The sequence below is a fragment of the Periplaneta americana genome, chromosome 13 (genome assembly GCF_040183065.1).
Source record: "Periplaneta americana isolate PAMFEO1 chromosome 13, P.americana_PAMFEO1_priV1, whole genome shotgun sequence".
Lineage (NCBI taxonomy): Eukaryota > Metazoa > Arthropoda > Insecta > Blattodea > Blattidae > Periplaneta > Periplaneta americana.
In genome coordinates, this window is record NC_091129.1 from 78,161,238 (window position 1) to 78,184,379 (window position 23,142).

Genomic DNA, 23,142 nt, shown 5'->3' on the forward strand with positions numbered 1-23,142 from the left:
ACATACATATTAAAATATTTATTTTATGTTCATTCAATGCAAAACATTTTATACTTACATCATTTATCGTTATAATAAAACATATTTTATGTCTTCAAAACATAGATTAAAATATTTATTTCCTGTTTATTTAATGCAGCAACATACTTACATCATTTAATTGTAATAATAAAACATAAAAATTGAAATCTATAAACAAAGAACGGACTGAAATTATGAAGAGTTATTAGAGATTTCGCATTAACGCCATACCTCCCCAGTACAGCTTCCAGAATAATTGCCTTCATTTTCTATGTTTTTTGTTTTATTAATCCAGGAAGCTGGCGCAGAGAGAATTTTCTCAATGAATAACACAAATGAGTCTATTGCCTGCAGATACAAGACTGTCAATGCAATATAAAACGGAATACCCCTAGTTAATATGATTGAAATTTCTTTTTATAAATTGCTCGATTTAGAATGGAAAGTTATTTTCTAACTCAAAGATTTTTGTTTATTTGACTATTTTACCATCATGTATTAAATACTAGGTTATTTAATGTCAATGGAATTGGTGATAGCGAGATATTTGGCGAGAAGAGGCCGAGGAATCACCATGTGCTTACCTGACATTCGCCTTATAGCTGGAGAAACCCTCGGGGAAAAAACCGAATCAGGTAATCAACCCATGCGGGAATCGAATGCAACACCAGATCACTAGGAAAACGCATACTATCTTAGCTACATCGGTGGTAAAACTCGAAGTTCGAGAACAGCTCTTTTTCAGTTGCGAACTTGCCGCCTTCCACAAATGAGTCACTTTGGCAGAGAATTTTGCGATTTAAGTGTTCAAATAAGGAATCCTCATTTCATGGGTATTGGTATATAGGCATGCTAAGTAGCAAAATTTCTGGCGTACAAGAGACGGAGCAAAGAATTTTATAAACATGAAATGAATATAAACGAGTTGCAAAACAGAGAGTAATTTCTCTGCACTTTGTCTTGAATAAATGCAGAATATTTTCATACCAGAAATTCCTCCCTCAAATGCGTTTCATAGGAGACAACTCTGAGTTATTTTAATAACAATGTTTTCAGTTACGTGTAAAATAAATTCAATAAAATCTACTACTTTACACAGACTGATATCTACACATACAAACAAACATATACTAGTAGAGTCAGAAAGAATCGGAACTTCGGGTGGCAACGCCATGCTCAGTAGGCAACTTTTCTGCCTTGTCCGTGTGGTATGTGGCCTATTCTCCAGGCGTATAGTCTCAGTGTGCCAATCGATCAAAGAGAAAAGTAATGCTTGAAGTGTTCTTCGATATCCAGGGTGTCGTACAATTCGAGTTTATTCCTGAGGGTCGAACTGTTAGTAAGGAGACGTATGTTGCAATTCTTCGACGTCTTCGTGATGCAGTTCGACGAAAAATACCCAATTTGTGGCAAGGACAGAATTAGGTTCTTCATCATGACAATACCCCCAGCGCATCAGTCGGTCTTAGTGAGCGAATTCCTCGCACAACACAAACTATCTGTCCTTGCACAGCCACAATATTCTCCAGGTTTTGCTCTAGCAGATTTCAGTTTCCAAAGGTCTAATTCCTGCTCAAAGGACGACGGTTTGCGTCAGCCGAAGAGGTGAAAATTCATGCGACGCACGTTCTGCGGGAAGTGACCGAAGATGGACTACAGGAATGTTTCGAGAAGTGATAGAGACGGTGGAAGAAGCGTGTCACTGCCCAGGGGGCGTATTTTGAAGGTAGTGTTGTGTAAATGGTTACATGTCATCTGCAACAAAGTTATGTACACATGTTCGATTACTTTTGGCTCTTCTAGTACCTATATGAAAAGCAAACACAATTATACCGAATGTTAGCAAATAGATGCTAATATTTTGTCAAGTGATAGCTATATTAAGAGGAATTGAAAATTAACCTTCAAATTTTCCTGTTGGGTTTGTTTAGTAAGCAGTATACAAGCTACGTCTCTCTGAGGGACAGAATGCAGAGCACCGGCGTAAGGAAGAGGACGGGTATGACTTGAAGTGACGGCAGAACAACGACTGAAGGGGAAGCGGGGTGGCCATGTGTGCAGACTTCATCCGACGAGCTGGGAGCCGTGGGACCCAAGGATGGGAAAGAGGAACATCGGCAGACCACACGGGCGTTGTGCGGACCTCTTCAGGAAGGAGGCAGGAGGACAGTGGATCAGAGCAGCTAAATGCAGAAGGTCTTGGAGACAACTGGAAGAAAAATGGACAGTTTAACTACACTAGAGGCTAGGAGCAATGATGATAGGACTTACACACTAGTTAAAAGGAAAGTGAATAGGACTAATTATCCTTGTCAAGAGTAGCAAAGAAGATAGCCCTGCGCATGCATGAGGCCCTTGCCCTATTGGGATACTGTGGGCTTATCTTTACGTTTATCTTTATATTAAGCTAATATTTAAACGACTGTACAAATAGGCTGCTCGCAGAATATTATAGTTTCCTTCACCTTCTAAAGACCTTTAAAACAAAAACTAAAACATTCTATTTCTCTGGAATATACAAACACATTTTCCAGCATAATTAACACCATAATCTCACGCGTACGTCGCTCAGCCAATGACTACTGATATCCAACTGACCAATGAGAATCGTATTATACTATATACTATACTAAAAAATATGGCTCTAAACACTAATATTTACTTCAATGGTATTTTATGCTAAGTTCATTTTTTTTCAAGAGCTTGTTATTCCTCTCATCTCTGGTTTCAATTCGATTATTATTACCTCTAGAAGTTCTAAGCGGTTAGTACGAAGCGTTAAGCAAACATGGCAAGATTTAGATGTGAAAATATAGAAAGAAAAAATGAAGCTACAGAAGATATGACATGAACGAACACTAAAAGAAATAAACGGGGGTAAAAGCCTTAGCGAGTCAACTTCCAGCGAACGTGGGATATCCCGCGATAGCCGAGATCATGTAAGAGTGGGAGCTGGTGGGAGAAAGAAAGGTGATTGTCACTTGAGGTAGAAGGGGAAAGTAATTGGGGAAGTACAGGAGAAGCGAGCAATCCGCACACTAAATTTTACAATAATATAAATAAATCAATAAGTAAATAAATAAATATGTAAATAAATAAGTAAATCAATAAGTAAATAAATAAATAAGTAAATAAATAATTAAACAAATAAAGCAATTTCATAATAAAGTGTTACGATATTATAATCTCAACTGCCCGTACATGAATTTTATATTTACAAAAGGCTCATATTTATTTATAATCTCTGCTTTCACAGGAAAAATATTTGAATGCACTCATGCAGTAGGATCCGGTTGTTCACATAGGGCTATGTAGCAGAATTTCGTATTTGCAAAATAGTTTTCAACTGTAATTTTATTTTGTTTTTAAATTTGGTTTTAGTCATGATATAATTATTTCTCGGTCTGCGGCCTTGAAATAATTATCATCTAATAAACACAAGTTTAAAAGCGAAATTAAATTACCGGATAATTATTATTATTATTATTATTTTCTGGGAAAACCTTGACAATCAAAAGAAAACATTATTTGACTTTTTTCTTCTGCTATTTATACTCCACCACCAGTATTTTTGGCAATTTATATAGTTTACACCCTGTATATAGATTGCTGCTCCTTCAATATTAGGTTATTTCATTTGACTACAGAATAGCCTATGTTAATTTAACTAACTTTATGGTTATGGGACTAAAAATGCGTTCTCTAATCATATGTCATACATGTCTGTCCTTTGTCAATAGCTACTGTATTGCCAGTAGAATAGCCTTATGCGTCGTGTTGACTCCATGTCACGGGAGTCCAAGAATGTATCCGCATATGTGTACGCTAAGTGAGAACGTTAAAGGTCACGAAAATGTGAGATAGAATGCAAATGATTCAAATACAGTACCTTGAAAACTATTAATATTTTGAGGTAACTCTGGTCTACATCAACCACTTAGTTGTCAGTTGAGTAGTCCGCGTGTTTGTGGGCGAAGAAGGGTGCAGAACAAGCAGGAGCTCCTATGCAGTCTGCGGTTAATTATGATGCTTTTAATTTCGCTTTAAATTCCCGTCTACTCTTTCGCGCAGCAGAACGATAACCAGTCGGCGAATATAAATGCAGATAACACTATATATACATGGACGGGGGCGAAGCTCCAACGCTCAGTCCCTTCCGAGATCTGGGCTATTAAACCTCACACTTTTTACAAAAAGCTACTTTCATGTTTAAATAAAAGAGCATTTTAGAGCTATTTTGTACAAAGCAAAATTTCAATCAAGAACTTGTCCCGTGTGTTTGCATTCATTTTACGATGGTTTCGTGGCTTGAGTCTATTTATGTATTTTGTAAATGGGGTAGATGAGTTGATTCTAATCTGCTACCGTTTTTGTAGGATGGTAGGAGGGGAGGAAAAGAGAGTTGAATGTAGCATACACAACGGAGATCAGCTTTGCTTACATTCAAAGGCATAAACAACTGAATATAGTGAAAAGATAAAGTCTGCTACTACTATTCAGAATTTTATTTGAAAAGAGACAGAAAATATAATACGGTGAATGCACTAGTGTGATATTTCAAAAAGCTTTTCATATCGATTTCTATCAGAATAAATGTATATAAAGTAGGACAGCAAGTGCTTACGATCTAGGAAAAAGAGAGTATAGAATTTTTTTATGTACAGCTTTATGAAAATGGGTAGTAGGCCTACATTACTAGAAATGAAGCAGACAAAAAAGAATTACACTCATATATTCCACTTGTGTACTCACGCTGCTGTTTAAAAGATTATCACTGATGTGTCATAGAGAGAAAAATCTGAAAAGAGACATGTACAAAATGCTGTTCTCTTTTAGTGGAGTTTATCTCCTGACTGCGCAATGACGGTAATCTGCTGATATGTGTGCCGGTATAACATTTTATATTTGCTTGTTCTACATTCTACTGTACATTTTTAATGTGGAACGTTTAACTGGGCACCTATTTCGGTAAAAAGTCCTCCATCATTTACACAGGACTACGCGCATCTTGCTCATTACAACATATTTACAAAAAAATAAATGAAATTTGAATATCATCGTATATGCATTATATTCAAGGTATTATTATTTGCTTGAGCAGCGAATGCTGCATTTATTTTCCTGCATTGGTTACGAAATTTGTTTGTTTCATGATTATGCTAAAATGATTTTTACCAAGCGGTAACATACGATTATTTGAAGCTAATTAAACAAAGGTTCCGAATAAAACAATATTTAAAAAGCTTCTTCCATGTCACTTTTCTCGGAAAGTATTCAATTTTGCAATGTTAAAGTTCAATACAGCAAAAGAAATATTCTTATATCTCTACAACAAATCAGGCACGAGAAATATTAATGTGTGCATAAACGATACAAAATAAATAAATCTTAATAATGCAACATGCATAATGATCTTTAATTCATTTCATCATAATGTACAAACGTAGAAATCCATACAATCACACACCTCCAACCACTTACACGTTCAACGCAATTAAGCCTATGGGAATTCTATGAATCTCCCGCCATCTTTCTTTATTCCTGTTGAATTTAATAGTCGAGTTTCATAAGACGTGGCAGAATTTAAACAACATTTACTTACATACTTATGCCTTTAAGGAACCCAGAGGTTCATTGCCGCCCTCACATAAGCCCGTAATCGGTCCCTATCCCGAGCAAGATTAATTAGTCCCTACCATTCCATCCCACCTCCCTCAAATCCATTTTTATATTATCGTCACATCTCTAAGTCTTGGCCTCCCCAAAAGTCTTTTCCCTCCGGCCTCCCAACTACGAGTAACACTCTATATGCTAAATTTTCCAAAAGCAGACAAAATTTAATTTTACTCTCTTACACTATAAATTACTATTTTTAATATAAAAAGTTAAGTGTATTTACAGTGAAAGTTAATGCACATTATAAATATATTTAAAATTATACATGAGTATAGTAAGTTTATGCTCCCAGATACGTGCTAGAGTTTATGACGAAAAAAGAGCATTTTATGAAGTTTTTTTTTTACATACAACAAGAGCTGAAAACAAGGAGTGAAACATGTTCAAGAACCTACTCTGAGTACTGCATTCTGTTGCGTGTTTAGTAATGTAGTTTAGTGATAATTTAATTCAACATGGAAATGGAGTTAAAATGGTTGTACTGTAAAAGTTACTTTGCATGTTTATTGTGATGTACTTCTACTAAAAATAAATAAATAAATAAATAAATAAATAAATAAATAAATAAATAAAGATTAAAGTTAAAACTTTTCTAAAAGTAACATGATTACTTCATTGTTTTCTTTTCCAAATTGGAGGCAATCTCTTTCAAAATGTTGTCTCTTTATACAACATTTTTATAATAATAATAATAATAATAATAATAATAATAATAATAATAATAATAATAATAATAATCCTTGTGTGAAGGAGTACACGTTAAATTGAAACAAGTTCTATGAGTTTTGAGTCATCATCTCTACTGAAATTAATTTTTTTCGACAACTGAATCACGTGAAGTGCACAAAAAACACTACAATGCACTCTTCTACTGCAGCATGACTGGTCTACAAATCGTTGCAGCGGAAGCACGCTATGGTCTGCGCTCGATGCACAAACCAAACCGGTTCTACTGGTTTCCATTCAACGTGTCAATGAAGTGACGTGTGCAGCAGGTGCTCGCGACCAACGCATAAATGAAACTGCACTTTAATGGTCCGGAAGTAGGCGTATAGTAGCTAAGTATCTTCGTTTCGTTACTAATGCATTAACAAATTACTTAAATCAATGCGACTTGCGTTGTCTCAACTCTTGCCTATTTTACTATACGTAAATAACTGAACACTAGGTAGAACCCAAAACCACTGCATCTGTCAATCATTGGACAAACAGAGGGAAATAACTAACGTGGCGGATGGCCGATTCGGTGTCAGGCAAACACAGGTTATGTCCTATTTTTCGAGAAGGTAATGATAATGAAAGGGGAGTGTCGATGGTGTTGTTGAAATGACGAGGGAAACAGGGTAGAATCCCGGTAAAAGTCCTGAAAACCTTGTCTCTGTCCACTACACACACAATCCGCCATGAATTAGGATCGCGATCGTCGTAAGCCAGCATATCAAGACACGATGATGATGATGATGATGATGATGATGATGATGGTGATGATGATGATGATGAAGATGATTATGATGAAGATGATGAAGTGACAATGAAGCAATTATGAAGTTACACAGAATATAACAATTAGAATTACTGACCAGAGAAATATCTCACAACAGGCTCATGCATTCCTCTCATTTCTGTAACAAAAAATCCGTCACTAAAACAATGAGCAGTGTCTCATTAATCATGGCGCCGTATAGCTCTGTGATTTCATCTATGTACACTTAAACTAAGTACAGAAAATTAAATTAATCTTGATAATCTTGTGTTCAATGCTCAGAAAATCTCGTAAGTCTTTGTCAGGTTTGTAACTTAATTAAAAGGCGAACCGATCGGTCTTGCTAGCACTCGAAAAACTCCTCTTTGTACTTCTTATCTTCAAACGAAAACGGAACGTATTCATAATCTGATACAGATCGTTTGAATGTCACACAAAACCTGCTTCTCTCTACATCTGATTTGAATTCGTGACCGAATAAAAACACAACGGAGTGTTCAATACAGCGGATGTCAGATGTCGGATGCTCGGATGATTGAAAACCGGGCCTAACAGATCAGCGCGTGGAGTACGAAATCGAAAATGGTGGAATAGCGTGTTTATGAGCATCTCGAACAAATCAAGACAGCTGTTGTGACAACGATATATAATCGAATATCGTGTCCAGCTGCATGTGAAGCGACAGAGAATGCTCATAAAGTTCAAGTCTATAAGGGAGAGGTATGGTAAATTTAAAAACCTAATTCACTTTTTTTCATAGTTCTTAGACATAAGTTGAATAAAATATAAGTGCCCAGTAGGGTAAAGTAGAAAAAGTACGGCATAGTGGACCGCAGTAGTAGGATAGGATAGAATAGAAGAGAATAGAATAGAATAGTGGTATATAGTAGAACAGAAGAAAACAATAGAATAAAACAATAGAGCAGAATAGAATAGCAGAGAATAAAATAGAATAGAACAAAGCAGAATAAAATAGAATAGAATGGTGGTATATAATAGAACAGAATAGAACCGTGGTATATAATATAATAGAATAGATCAGAATAGAACAAACAGAAAAGAATACAATAGAAAAGAATAGAATAGAAAGCAGAGCAGAGAAGAATAGAATAGAACAGAGCAGAGCATAATAGAGCAGAATGGAGTAGAACATAACAGAACAGAATAGAGCAGTGGTATATAACAGAATAGAAAAGATCAGAATAGCACAAACAGAAAGGAATACAATAGAACAGCAGAGCAGAGAAGAATAGAATAGAACAGAGAAGAGCATAATAGAGCAGAATGGAGTAGAACATAACAGAACAGAATAGAACAGTGGTATATAACAGAATAGAAAAGTTCAGAATAGAACAAACAGAAAGGAATACAATAGAACAGAATAGAATAGAACAGCAGAGCAGAGAAGAATAGAATACAACAGAGCAGAGCATAATAGAGCAGAACGGAGTAGAACATAACAGAACAGAATAGAACAGTGGTATATAACAGAATAGAAAAGATCAGAATAGAACAAACAGAAAGGAATACAATAGAACAGAATAGAATAGAACAGCAGAGCAGAGAAGAATAGAATACAACAGAGCAGAGCATAATAGAGCAGAACGGAGTAGAACATAACAGAACAGAATAGAACAGTGGTATATAACAGAATAGAAAAGATCAGAATAGAACAAACAGAAAGGAATACAATAGAACAGAATAGAATAGAACAGCAGAGCAGAGAAGAATAGAATACAAGAGAGCAGAGCATAATATAGCAGAATGGAGTAGAACATAACAGAACAGAATAGAACAGTGCAGAGCATAATAGAATAGAACAGAATGGAATAGAAGAGTATGGTGGTATATAGTAGAGTAGAATAGAACACAAGAGAACAGAATAGAATAAAACAATACAGCAGAATATAGTAAAACAATAGCAGAGAATAGACTAGAACAGAGCAGAGCAGAATAGAATGGAACAGAATAGAGACATATAGTAGAACAGAATAGAATAAAACACAATATAGCAGAATATAGTAAAACACTAGAACAGAATAGAATACAACAGAGCAGAGAAGAGAAGAATAGAATCGTATAATAGAATATTATTCCGAAACTCATTACCGAGTGGAAGTATGCAAAGCATTTTCTGTTTAAGGTATTGATATTCACTATCTCTTGCGTAGATCTAATAGCAAAACATGCTGAATTTATTATTATCATTCAATACGAGAAAAATTCGTACCGGCACCGGGAATCGAACCCAGGACCTCTCAGCTCTGCTCGCTGAGGGCTCTTTCCAACTGAGCTATGCCGGGACACGATCCACGGCGCCGGCCGAACCTCTCTCGTAATGTTTTTACGGCCTTACTGCCTGCATTTGAGACGATACACGTCATATATGCAAGAGCGCATATAAATACTGTATATGACTTTGTGGCCATATTCAACAACAGTTTGTAACAACTGTTAACAGGCCGTAAAAACATTACGAGAGAAGTTCGGCCGGCGCCGTGGATCGTGTCCCGGCATAGCTCAGTTGGAAAGAGCGCTCAGCGCGCAGAGCTGAGAGGTCCTGGGTTCGATTCCCGATGCCGGTACGAATTTTTCTCGTATTAAATGGTAATAATACACATTGGCTACTTCATAGTAGACGTATAATATTCAATGAGGTGGGCGAGACCGCATACTTAATCAATATTGATGTATGCTGAATTTAGTTTGGAGATAATATCTTTAATATGATTTTTACAATTTAGCACATTATCGATTTGTAAGCCAAGAAATTTGGCGACCTATTACTAATTATTGCGCTTGAAATTTTCGAGGTTAAAGTTTTGCAGGATTTAAATTAGATTATTTAAGTTTTGTTACAATTTAATACTAATTTATTGGCTGAGAACCAATCACATATTTTGAGGAGAGTTCGGGGCAGAAGAAGATATTAAATAATAGACGACATTACGATTATGGATCATATGCGGAGACTAAGAGGAAGGCAGAAAATAGGAAAGACTGGAGAATGCTGGTTTGCAGTGAAAGATCTGCCCTTGGGCAGAACATTACTTTTAAATTATAATAGAAATGGACTGATTTTCTGTGAATACTTAAATTGATAGGGACGCTATAAATTTTTTTAAAGTAATGTGTTCAGAGAGCTTGGTTTAACTATCAACCTGTTTTTCCTATTTACAATGAGTCAAACTGAAGTTTCAGGTAAGACTGTACTAGATGGCGCTCTTGTTGGGTGGTGGAGATTGAGCACGCAGTAATTCGGTGGATGGAGTAATACTATTTTCCTCACTGAGCCAAGATCAAACACAAGAGATGAGATCTGTGTGGCCAGCTCAGTTCTTTTGTCTTGTAGTGGTCAAACAGTACAAAACCTTATTTTCAAGATTGACCAGGCTTAAGAGGGGAAGTAGGTAGGTCGGCATCTCATCCAATTTAATCTCGTCTCGACACCAGGATTCACGCCTACGAGTCTTTCTCAAGTCATTCTTTGCAGCCCTATTATGCACTTCACATTACCGAAATTTAAAGAATAATACTTCTTAATCTGGTCACCTTTAATATGTTTGTATAATAACATGTTCAAATGGTTGAGTTTTTGACAGAAATCCAGTGGACTCCGGTTCTAATGCCTTCAGTGGAATGGACAATTACATCCATCCCACAGGGACTGGATGTACCTAGTCACCTTTTTTTGTCCTGGTTCGGATTACGTTGTATCTTTCACTTTGCCCACATAGAAATAAGGAGAGTAAAAACCAAAGTTGTTAGTTACTGAGGGTTGATAATATGGAGATCGTAATAACAAAATGGGTATATGAGAAGATGAGTCCGAAGATTCGTCAAGAGCAGGGAGAGAAACATTGTGCCCGATGGGAGGGAGGCAAGTGGTTTCAGGTTTACTGTGTTCTAGAATTCCTTTACTGTGTACAATAGAAGGCGGCGTGGGTCGTGTCCCGTTGAACTACTGTGCCTTAGTTGTTCGCTGTTTACTTGCTTTGTGTTATAGTCGACGAGTATTTTTTAAATTTGTTATTTTACCACGCTTTATCAACTGCGATGAGTAATTTACATCATGAGCCTCAGATCAAGAATTTCGTACTAATTTCGAAAAAAACAAATCGTCATAAAAATATTATATTTCGCGTTTTATCGCTAATTAGTTGTAAGATAATAGCAATAATTTCGTATAAATTGGAAAGCGATTTTTATGTAAAAAATAACCCTTTATTACGTATTAAGCGTGAAAATAATGCTAAAAAGTTTCATACATGAACTTATTCTACGTATTAAAATTAAATAAATAACACTTTGTAACAGTGAGAAAAAACATTATTTGCATTATATAATATCTGCTGTTTTTATTTGTGAAATGAAAACCTAGCAGAAGTGACAATATTATTTTCTTTCATTCTGCGCCTACGGCCACTAAAATTTGAATTACACATTGAGAAAAACCTTTCTGCGTCAACAGATTCACAAGAATCCGGACACATTTCAACACAGCACATGTAATATTCCATCAGTCAAACTTCAGATGTACAGTAGTGGCAAAAAAGCCGGACCGACCCGTGTAGCTGATTTCAGATCCTTGTTCACTCCAGAGCACGATAGACTGGTAACTATGACATTCGTGGTTCGAATCCTGCCTGGGAAGGAAACATTTTTTTGTTCGTTATTCAAATTTATTCCCAATACTTTTCGATTGCAGTAATATTTTACTACTTAATTAACTTCTTAATCCCAGAACATTAATTTTACCAGCAATCGAAAAGTATTGGGAATAAATTTGAATAAGGAACAAAAAAAAGTTTCCTTTCCAGGCAGGATTCGAACCACGAAAGTCTTAGTTATCAGTCTATCGTGCTCTGGAGTAAACAAGTCTCTGAAATCAGCTACAAGGGTCGGTCCGGTTTTTTTGCCACTACTGTACCTACATATCAGCCAGAATCTCAAACAAAACAGTTTTAATACTCTAATTATGAACGTCGCAATAGTTACTAGAATTCATCCAGCATGTTTTAACCATCATTATTGAGAACGCAAAAGGAAGGATGTAAACATTCATTAAGCTCAAAGCTTACGAAGCGAAGGAAAACTAAATGGACAGATTTTCTGGATGGTAAGTAAGATCAAAACAAACTTATATTGTTATGCAGTGACAAAAGCCCTTACTTATGACGTTATATGTCACCGAGTTGGAAATTAGTGTCGGCTTCCTTAGTCACCGGATCTCACACCGTTGGATTTTATGATTATATACTTTCATGAAGAACATGAATTACCATATAGGAGCGTACGACGAAATTGGTGAGATGAATTGGAAATTAGTCTTAGACTCTTTAGTCACAGGATCTTACACTGTTGGGGTTAAGATATGTACTTTCATAAAGAACATTAATTACTGTATAGCGACGTAGGACGAAATTGGTAAGAAGAATGACCAACTGGCGTAATGCTCACACATTTACTGATTGGTAGTCACCGTAACGAAGCATCATTTATGTACCTTACAGTTTATTTTTCCTGATATTGCAAAGGTAGGCCACGTATCAATATTCAGAAGATATGTCAATATTATCGAGTGTATAATTATGTTAATCATCGAAAAAAAAATCGTTTTCTTCTTCTAAAAATGTCTTAACATTTTTTCTAGAAGTATTTCAGTTCTTACCAGTTTCCTAACGTACAAACAATTTAAAGGTGTATATAATGTAGTTGTTTGAGAGAGGAGTACATCAAGGATGTCCTTTATCACCTACCCTATTCAAAATCTACTTGGAGGATTTAGTAAAGAACTGTTTTCAGAACATGGGAGGAGTGATAGTAGGAGGAAGAAGAATAAAGTGCATAAGATTTGCTGATGATATGGCGTTGTTAGCAGAAGAGGAAATGATACTAAAGTAGCTAAATGACAGCTGTGAGCAGTATGGGATGAAGATAAATGCAAATATGACGAAGAGCACGGTCATAGGAAGAAAAATAGAGAAGGTAAACTTGCGAATTCTAAATGAAACAGTAGAGTAAGTGGACAGTTTCAAATACTTGGGGTGTAGTATAAGCAGTAATATGAGCTGCTGCTAGGAAGTGAAAAGGAGGATAGCAATGGCCAAGGAAGCTTTTAATAGAAACAGGAGCATCTTCTGCGGACCTCTGGAAAGAAAGTAAGGAAGAGACTAGTGAAGTGCTTTGTATGGAGTGTGGCATTGTATGGGGCAGAAACATGGACATTACGACGAAGTGAAGAGAAGAGACTAGAAGACGCATTTGAAATGTGGATATGGAAAAGAATGAAACGTGTGAAGTGGACAGATAGAATAAGAAATGAATCTGTGTTGGAAAGAGTGGGCGAAGAAAGAATGATGCTGAAACTGATCAGAAGGAGGAAAAGGAATTGGTTGGGTCACTGGCTGAGAAGAAACTGCCTACTGAAGGATGCACTGGAAGGAATGGTGAACGGGAGAAGAGTTCGGAGTAGAAGAAGATATCAGATCATAGACGACATTAAGATATATATATATATATATATATATATATATGGATCATATGACGAAACAAAGAGGAAGGCTGAAAATAGGAAAGACTGGAGAATGCTGGGTTTGCGTGAAAAACCTGCCCTTGGGCAGAACACTAAATTAAATGAAATGAATGAAATGTAGTTGTGAGGAAGCATTTCTGACTCACATTTATTTAAATAAATATGTTTTTTTTCATACCACCCATCACCTCGAAAAGTTCGTAATTTTTTTTCTTTACTCTTTATGACGTAATGAAGAATTGATTATGCCTTTATGATGAATGGATGAATGAATGAATGAATGAATGAATGAATGAATATTAGCTATGATGTCCCATGTTGGGGACAGGCCTCCTGTGATGGGGTTAGAACCCCCTCGACAGAGATGGCTCAAGTGTACTCACTTTGTGAGCCAATCCAGGCGAGCTTATCGTGTATACTATTTTTGTGACATGGTTAATAACCCTGTTAGACTTTTTTTTGCACTACCGACATTATACTAACACCAGCACTTTGACAAACACTGATTGCTATTTACAATATTTAACTGACACTTTCTCAACACTGACTTTACTATTTACAAAACTTATTTCACACTTTCACTAATACTGACTTTACTATTTACAATATCTTAACACTGATTACATTATCTATTTACAATGACCTTCCCTAGTTCTTTCCACAAAACTCTGAATAGGCCTATTACAGGAATAATATTTTTAATGTATACCAAGTGGACATACAAACATCAGTCTGTTTGCAAATCAGGAATCAAAGATATATAAGGGCTTCTTCTGTTACCTTACAAGTGATACGTCCATTACTACTGGATAAAATAAAGCGAGGAGTATTCTACAATTTCTTATCAATTTAGGTCTGTTTCACATTCGTACAATATCAATAACAGACGCATACCTATTCAGAGTGTCATGATTTATCACTTATTTATGTTATACGCCATTATTTCCATTGAAAAGAGATAACGAATGTAACGTCTGGAAGTAGATGTTGTCTAGGTACAAAGAATGTTTAGATAAATCAGCCTAATAAAAAACTTAAATTGAAAATATATCTTACTGTATAATGTTACATTAAAATACGAGATCAAAATAGTAGCCTACATTTATACATAATACACAAATGAATTATTTTCTGTAAGAAGAGAGTTGTCCCAATTATTTATGATATAAATATTATATCCACTGACCATATCAGCATTATATGTAGGTGAAATAACGATTTTTTTTTTTTTGCAAATTATCATCCGTTTAATTTTGTTACAAACCGTATAGAGTTTTACAAAATATACCTTTAAGTACATTATTTATATATAATAAAAAATGTCAATTTATTTTTCACAAAAACTTCTCATCTATTAAGATTTTAATTTAAGATATGAAAGAATTTCTTACCTTGCCGTCGGGGCTGCATACTTTGATTCCTGCCAACGAGATGACGAGAAGAACAGGCTTGGTGCGGGCACTGCCCTGCGAACAAACCAAACAGAATATGAATCAAACGAGCCTTGCTGAAGTCCGGCGGTTATACAGTGTCAGAGCAATATACTTCCCTACAACCTTACGTCTAACTGAAACCTAATAATTATATTAATATATTTAGGTATTTTATGTTCTTCACCTGACATAATTAGGAACATTAAATCCAGACGTTTGAGATGGGCAGGGCATGTAGCACGTATGGGCGAATCCAGAAATGCATATAGAGTGTTAGTTGGGAGACCGGAGGGAAAAAGACCTTTAGGGAGGCCGAGACGTAGATGGGAGGATAATATTAAAATGGATTTGAGGGAGGTGGGATATGATGATAGAGACTGGATTAATCTTGCACAGGATAGGGACCGCTGGCGGGCTTATGTGAGGGCGGCAATGAACCTTCGGGTTCCTTAAAAGCCATTTGTAAGTAAGTAAGTAAGTAAGTAAGGTATTTTATGTAGGATATCAGCCAACGAAGAGTGCTCCATTTGTTGCAACATAGTTTTTTCTATGTCGTCTGGTTTAGAGAGCTGCAGAATAGGACTTATAACCGGTTTTCATTCGACCGATTAGAGAACATCCGTCAATGTAGAGCAGAGGTCATCAGAACACTGCACTCTCGGGCTAATGTTCCTTATCCACAGGTCTCTTATAGCACCAGCGTGCATTCGTGGCTGCTTGCGGGTATGCTTTCTCCTGCACGAGAGTGCATATCGCCATGCACTGCTTACCCACAACCCATTTCAGCGAGTGCTGACGGCCACTGATGTAGAGCATGGTTTGAAAGTAATAAGTTCAACTGAAATTTTTATACATTAAATCTATCTTATATACATTTAACTATTGAGTAAAATGGTAATTTGAAAGTATGCATTTCAGAAGTAATTTGTAAGAAAGTAGGAAAGAAAAGAAACTATCATCCTGGTTGATATAAGCTGCATAGTGTAGATAAAAGTGGGGATTATTTTGACAGTGGAGAAAATTAGCACTGATCGCCCAGTAGAAATCTTATCGTGTATACAGGGTGAACCATAGATAACGTCATTAACTTCAGGGGGTTATTCTTTGAGATATTTCAAACAAAAAACTTTAATACAATTTTGCTAGTTTTTGTTTCTTTTTCCAGATAAAAATTTTTTATATTAAACATTTCATGGCGTTTTTTGTAAATGTCACTGATTGAATTCCAAATATGCTCAGTCAATTTAAGAGAGCAGTGTATTATGATAATAAATAATTGGAAGAATTTTAGTTTTGTCTTTTAAATGTGCAGAAATTTGATCCTAACAAATTTAACTTTTCGTTCTTAAAAGGAATTTCAAAATGTTACTTTTGTTCGGATAAAATTTCTGCACTTTTATACGAAAAAATTAAAATCCTTTCAATCATCCATTATCAAAATACACTGCTCTTTTAAATTGACTGACCATATTGCGAATTAAAGAAATTTCCCGACGCGTGCTATGAAATGTTTCATATAAAACTATTTTTATCTCGAAAAGGGGGCAAAAACCAACAACATTGTATTAAACTTTTTTACCTGCATTATCTCAAAGAATACTTCTGAAATTAATTACATTACTTAAGGTTCACTCTATATATTAATTTTCAAGTTAAAAAATTAAACTAATTGTCCATGAGATTATATTTCTATACACAAGGAATTGATAACAGTAAAATAGAAAAGTATGTCGTACAGTAATGAAAGTATGTAATTTATAGTTTATTTATTACTATAACATGATTCAAGGCAACAGTCAAATCCTAAGAATGGCACATAAATTATTGATATGAGTAGTTTGAAGTTATATACTACAAGAAACTCCAGTTTTAGAATGGAATATAAAAATGTATTTTACTCTAATTATACAACTACGTCCAGAATCCTACAGATGTAGAACTACGGTTGCATTCGTCAGATTATCAATTTCTGCTGTAGAGATTTTCTCATCAAGAAACTCATATCGGATTCACGTACGTTCCATATGCATGCAATATTCGCATCTCCATCCAGGCAATCTCTATTCTTCCCATGCAGCTGGTGCACAGATATTCATATGCAACAATGGTCACGTAAGAAATTGGGACATTCATTTCGCAGTCATTCTCTCGGTTTATACGCTGAGCCTGGAATTCTGTCTGAATTGAGAATATGTTTAAAAAATACTGCAGAATATGCTGGTATGTTGTCCTTGGGATATCATAACTTGCATCAGGGGCGAACAAGAGAGAAACCTCAAATAAACAAAGTGTAATATTTTATGGGTTTCTCTAAATAAAGATATTTACATTTCAATTATTTCTCATTCTAGTATTTCTCTAAAATCTCTGTATATCAATTTGATACTCATAGAGAAGCTTACGCAATTTTCTTTCAATATACCTAGCAATTCATAATTATAATCCCTAGTTCTTTACATCAGATACAGTATAAAGGCTAGTGACACGACGTTTTAAGAAAATGTTATAACTGGAACAGATTACTTTTGCAAATGATTTAGGTTTATTAAACGATTTCATCACTGACAACATATATTTTAATTGAAACAAATATATAGGGACATCATTTTGTTTTACTAACATTTCCAATATTAACCTTACTATACCTTCGGATTAACGATTGAGAACCGGAAACACTGTTTGCTACCCCCTTCCACGACAGAGGTTTGACGACACTATTGTAAAATACAATACTAATAACTTCAATAGGTATATGAGGGAAGAAAAGTAGTGCATCCATTTACGTAAACTAGGAAAAGTTACGATTTTGAGTTTGATCATTTCCGTCGGGTTTTTATTTAATCAAAATACAGTACAGTATTAACAGTAGGACCTAAGTGTTGTTACTCACTTACTAAACTATCCAATCGGACGTATTTATTATGTAATGTAACTTATACTATACTGTGTACAGCACATTAGCATACAACATTTACAGTGGATTTAAATTTAAAAGATAATCAAAATATGGACATTTAAACAAATTATTAAAAATGGTGGTCATTCATTTCCATACAGGCTTCAGTTCTTTTGTGCATATTATCAAAAACGTTTTGAAATATATCTTGTCAAATTGAATGTATGGTTTCTCTAATGTAATTATTTAATTCTTCTATTGTTGTAGGATGTTTAGCAGACACAACTGTTTCACAGTAATCCCAAAGAAATAATGCAAAGCACTCAAATCAGGCGATATGGGGGAGCCATAATCCTACGCCTGTTGAAATGATTCTGTACCTACTCTATAACAGTTTACCGTACGTACTATCAATTCAATCTTCACTTCTGCCCGATCCGCATAGATAAATTTACTCAGATATGCTATCTATTGTCCGTCCATGTGATTAAATAGGAAGGTCTTAGAAAGGGAGGGAAATCACGTGATAATTATTTGCTTAACCAGGCCGTTTTATTTTAATTATTTTAAATAGGTGCATAACATTACGTAGAAGTCCAATTCCTAACAGCAAATGTTTTCAGAAAAGAGTTAAGACAGCCCAGCCACTAGCATTTACAGAGGAGCCAGCAGAAACGGGTGGGGGAAACCGGGATGCGACGTAACTAAACGGACGCACAGTACTTGTGCGAAAATATGATTCAATAGTGAATGAATGCTCTTTCTTTACTGAAAAATGCGATCATATTTTTGGAACATACTATACTCACTCACTTTGTACTGTTTACTATGACCTTAAGACGACTTTGCTGCTTTGGTTGTGTGTGGAAGTTTGCTACTGGCAGGAGTGGGAATGAAGTACATTAAAAAATCCAGGTACAATAAAAATTGAAGTAAAAATAAAATGATGTCCCTGTATATCGTTAAAATAGAAACTTTGTGTAGTCTTACAGCTCAAATTGACTGACTTTTCTACAGGGTGTAAACGATATAAACTGCCAAAATTATACAGGCAGTACATATCGGTCTACTGAACAAAATATCTACTGAAATTTAATTATATCTTATAAGTTTATTATTAATTTATAAAATACCATGCTTTTAAGGTTGATAGTAGTTTATCTATTTGTTTACATTTAGATTGAACATAAATTATTGTCAATGATTTTGCACTAAATATCTAACACGTACTAATAAACAACAGAGTAACAAACAACTGCTTCAACGTACATACCGGGCAAAGTAGCCTAAATAATGACTGTCTATACTCTTTTCCAAAAACGTTAGACTCACAAAACACATTTTTTCTGGGAAAACCATGACAGTTACAGAAAAACATGTGACGTTTTTCTTCAGTTATTTATGCTCTACCACCAGTATTTTTGGCAGTTTATGTCGTTTACACCTTGCATCCTCACTGTCGATATTTCAGATTTCACTAAGTTCAAAGACAGCCCCATTAGTAGCTTGCAAACACCCATAAACTAGTCTACTTAATGCAAGTACCAGCAACAATGAATCTGGCTGTAGTTAGTATTACGTGAAATAGAATATCCTCTGCTCTGGAGTGAATTTCTCTGCATACACTTGATGGACAGGTTAAAAGGGCTCTAACTGTATGTATACCGCAAAGACTGAATGCTGAGGTTTAAGGGAGCTTGTAGGTGAACGTTGGAAAAATTATTGTAAATTTCCTGGCATTTAAACTGTAGAAGTACAAAAAGCTGCATTCAAAATTTAATGTAATTTTTACAATATTGCAAAACGGTGATATCATTCATTAATATAGGGTGTTACAGGTCCATGCCTGATGTTAATATAGTAGTACTTATAAATTTATCAAGGTAGAGTACAAAGTAAATACGGAAATAAATTTATCTTTTTTAAATTTACCGTCTAGTAAAAGCCTTTGAATAATTTTAATTCCAATTTAAGCTATACATGTAAGGCCAATAAGAGTATTATTTGGTCCTGTTAACACTAACATATAGATAACTTACAGAGTGTAAAGACATTCGGTGTCTGTATTTTCAGGAGTGGTAGGGACAACATTTTCAACAAGAAATATTAATATATTTGGTGTATATTTTGATATTTAATTCCAGGCATCAATTGGATGTACAGGATCTTTAAAAAAGCATTCAATATTTTGCGAGTTGTAGTGTTCATCAAAACAAAAAAAAATCTAATAATCATGAGTTTCAAAATTAATATATTCCGAAATATGAGTACATGTTCGACATGATGAGATATCAAATAATTGTTTGATTGCATTTCCGTCATTGACTTATCGTATAATATCAAACAGTGGATCCTTTACATTACATATTTTACAATTTCTATTATCGTTTTCGTCGCCATCGCGACATCATCAGATACATGTAATTTTCAATACGTTAACTGCATTTGAAAGCCATTTAATTAAATAATAGGATGTTAACACAATACTGAAGGTAAATCCTAAGAGACTTAAATTAAGTTATAAGTTAAGAACATTTTAAAAAACATACTACGAGCTTAAATGCATTGCATTTATCTGCCATATTGGAAGTCATTAATGGGTAGTAATTGTTGGTAAATTTTGAATAAAAATATTCTACTGGTGGTGAATTTTGTACTCATTCAATTGAATTTCTTGTCGCATAGTTTTTGAGAACTATTTACGGTGTGATGACATATATGTAAAACATAATAATAATAATAATAATAATAATAATAAGTTAATAATAATAATAATAATAATAATGTATATTAATATATTAATTATTATTATGACGATGATAATGATAATAATTGTTATTATTATTATTATTTTAAATTATTATTATTATTATTATTATTATTATTATTATTTTAAATTATTATTATTATTATTATTATTATTGTTGTTGTTGTTGCCATCAAACACATAGCCTACATACATGAAACTTATTAATGACGGTTTTGTTATATTCCTCGTACTCGTTTCAGCTTTTACAATAAAAATCCATTCAATATCTTACCTACATTAGATACTCTTTAATATTAGTCGCCTCTTGTTAAATCTAAAACATGTTTAATTATCCCATCTAGTGATTATTATAACATGACAACGAGACTTGCATTTTCTTTGCGACCGAACACGAGAGCTGCTCAATTTTTGTTAATATTATTGTAGCCTCTTTTTTATATTGATGTATTATTTCATTTCTATTGTTGTAATTATATTCTGCAGGCTGATGTATTATTCTGTATTATATGTTGTGTTTTGTATTATTATATAAATTTGTACTTGACCTTGTTATAGCATCTTCCGATGCATCTGAAATTTGAAATAAAAATTGAAATAAACTACTTATATTAAAAACACACACACACACACACACACACATACATATATATATATATATATAATACCTAGAGGAATCTAATGTTTATAGCTAAAATATCTATTACCATCTTACCTTATCTATGAACAGGAATTTTATGTTTTTGAAACCATAAAATATGACAATCTGAACTAAATTCGACATTTATTTAAATAAAAAATGGACGTATGATCACTACAGGCCTACCTATTCTACAAATTTTTGATTGATCAATTCTTTTTATAGTGGGAGTTTTGTGCTCGACATTAATTTAAATTTGTTGATGGATAGACCTATTTCTAACATGTCAAAATAATTACCAAATATTACAATTGTTTGACTGTGACATCAAATTTGCTACGTGAATTTGGGTACCCCTGCTGCATACGAGCCAGGAATCCATGTCATCACGACCACACAGTCAATGGAACGCAAGCTTTTCAAGTCCTTATAAAAGAGCTCATATCTTTTAGCCCGCGTAGCTTGCGGGAAGCATCTCTGGATGTGTGTGCGACGAGGACAGCGCGTTCATTGTCTTGAAATCCGCTGAACCGAGAGAAGACGTAGGAGGGATGCTTACCCTATCACTCATGGCAATAATTACTGGGGTTTGGAGTGTGGGGACGCTATTGTTTCACCGGGGTGATTAAAAAAGTTGGTGCATGACGGGACGGGAGGATGGGAAGGACTGGAGAACAACTGTTTGGCCGAGAGACTCGATCCCATCAGAAGAGGCTGGGGAGTACTTAAGCCCGATATGTGCTGTTAGTCTCTTATATTGAGACAACTCATCCTGCCTAAGGTATTCCGTGGTTTTCCTAAGGCATTAAGACAAATGTCGGGATGAGCCCTAAGAGAAATGGGCCACGGACCTATATGCCATTCCCCATAAGCCCCCCTTTTTTTTCTAACAAACAAATTAGAGCCCTAGTTCAGAGTATATAAATTATGAAATACATGTGCAACATCACTCATGTCGCAATGCGAAAGGACAGGGAACCTTTCAATTTGCAGATTAAGATTTCACGGCGTCTCTCCTGGCGGTCTTCACCTGCCTTGTCATCGAACAACAGACGACAGAGTCTTCTCGACTCCTCTGCACTGCGAAATGACAGTTCATTTCAATGTGCAGATCTACACCAGCCATCCCCTCCTCGTCCCGTCCCGTGATCATTTAGATCACATTTCCATCCCCCTCGCGTATGTGGTACCTAAGAGGTTACGTCCATTTTCGGTTTTCCCCTTCAAAATTTTCTAGAGCTCCTTCAGTGAAGCAGCGTAATCCGGAGTGAGACTAGTGGCCAACAGGCTTGGAGCTCACATATTTAGTTTCTTACAGCCCCCAACCCCTTGCAAGGACGCGTTTTGCGTACCTTTTAAATTTGTCCTCCTAATTCTCCTTTCTTTTCGATTTTCGATTCGTTGGTGGGACAGTAGCGAGTAGCCGTGTGCTGTGGTAAGTCATACGACTGTATTCATTCAGAATGCCTTCTACTTCACAGGTTTTGAGTGGGCAGTGCTGAGAATTACAACTAAACATAAATGGTTCCAGATATTATAAATAAAACAGAAAATCAGAACAATAAAACAACCATAGTGAGAATGACCCATTGATTGCTATAGAGCAGAAGGTTGTCTGCTCGCAACCTGAGTACACAGCGAACATCACTGTAGTCAGTTGATGCGGGTTTGGGAATGCGCCTTACTTTTTA

General features: G+C 35.1%; 1 protein-coding gene across 1 annotated transcript in view; it reads right to left on the bottom strand.

The window, feature by feature from the left end:
• Positions 1–23,142, bottom strand: part of LOC138712041 (EGFR adapter protein-like) — a 1,474,549-nt gene that overhangs the window by 1,047,079 nt on the left and 404,328 nt on the right. Inside the window, exon 2 of the mRNA XM_069843434.1 lies at positions 15,107–15,181. The gene's annotated coding sequence lies outside the window, so the exon portion shown is untranslated. The remainder of the gene's footprint in view (positions 1–15,106; positions 15,182–23,142) is intronic.